The sequence below is a fragment of the Patiria miniata genome, unplaced genomic scaffold (assembly GCF_015706575.1).
Source record: "Patiria miniata isolate m_02_andy unplaced genomic scaffold, ASM1570657v1 HiC_scaffold_17, whole genome shotgun sequence".
In the NCBI taxonomy this organism is placed as follows: Eukaryota; Metazoa; Echinodermata; class Asteroidea; order Valvatida; family Asterinidae; genus Patiria; species Patiria miniata.
This window is the reverse complement of record NW_024037055.1, coordinates 1,249,987-1,251,593: the sequence shown is the minus strand read 5'-3', so window position 1 is coordinate 1,251,593 and position 1,607 is coordinate 1,249,987.

Sequence of the window (1,607 nt, the reverse complement as noted above, 5' to 3'; positions counted from 1 at the left end):
AATGGTTTACGTTTACACGTACACTTTAACCAACAAAATATAGATCCTTAGCGTAGCTTATACCCACTTCTTCTGATCTAAACTCATTTTTTTTGTTAGTTAGTCGAAAAAAAGTCCATAATAAAGATTTGTTGTTTGAAAAAAGGAAATAATTATGGAAATCTATATATAAAATACGAAATTGTGTGCAATAGGCGGATGGCTATATGTGAGTTATTCGCCGCTTCCGGGGTGCTGTCAGGTCGTTGGTCATGTGCACACGTCACTCAGTGAGCTGCAGCTCTTGCCTCATTCTGCTGCTGCTCAAAGTGTTGGATGGGAATGCCTTGGATCGAGAGCAGCGCAGTGCGACGATGCACGAGTAGGCGTGGCACTACTTAAAATGAAATTTAACCAAAAATAATGTAAGAAATGATTACTACATGTATAATGTCTAGCTGTTGCAAGGTTGATGCAGTGGATGCACGGCTAAGACCGCACCCTTTTAAAAATATATAATATATTTGTATTGTTAATTTGAAAAGTAAAGTTAAGGTGATGAGAAAAGGTCCTCATTGATCTTTCAGTTGATTCTTACCATAATTTCCTAAGGTGACCAGGACTTAATTTCAATACGCTGTCCCTTCTCTGTGGAGCAAGTTACCACTTGATATGAGAAATGTACCAGCTTAAACCGTTTTAATTAAGACGCTGCTGAAAAATCATCTCTTTCAAAAAGTGCTTGATTTGTAATTGATTTTAATGTGAGCATTTTAATGAATTTAACTTAACATAATCTTTTGATGTCTCTTGATGTACAACGTATTTCTGATTTTCATTTATAATTTTAATGTATCTGGTGATTTAATGTATGATTTTAATGCATTTTTAATCAATACTAGTTTACATATCCGGTTTTAATCATTGTAAAGCGCACATTTGATTTTTTTTCATAGAAAATGTGCGCTTCATAAATTGCATTTCACCTGATAATAATAATCACCGAGAGATTTTGTCCACGAGAGTCGCATGTGCCGTGCCGGTGGCCGCTAATTTAAGTAATTTAAAGTGCACTTCCAAAATTAATTTACTAAATGAAAAACGAGTGCATGAGCGCAAAATAAGGATGTGCCCTTTTCGATCCTGCTTATATAGAAACAAATAGAACCGAACCACCATCTGAACAATTTCTGGTTCAACGCCTCAGTACAGACTACAGATACTATGTAAAAAATAGCCTCAGAACCATTTCATACAATTGAATATTCAACAAAACTACGTAGGACCCATGAAGGCCTTTATCGGTCATTGTTTAAAACTGTATAGCTGTTACTGATGATGTCCCCAAACCACGCCATCCCGCGCTGATATGATAGGCCTATTTGCCTCGTAATATTAATTACATTCGAACAAAGGAACCCAGGCACTTTCCCCTTAGTAGTTAAACAACACAATTATAACATGTTCATTTTAGGAAAATTTCATTAATTTGAATTGATTTCAGGGAGAACGAGAACCTATGTCTTGCAGTGATTCAAAACTGAATTGCACATATATGTTGCCCTAACCTTGGGGAAAAAATACGCCGGTGGGGACGAACGAATCCATCAACAAAGCCCGCCCTCAGG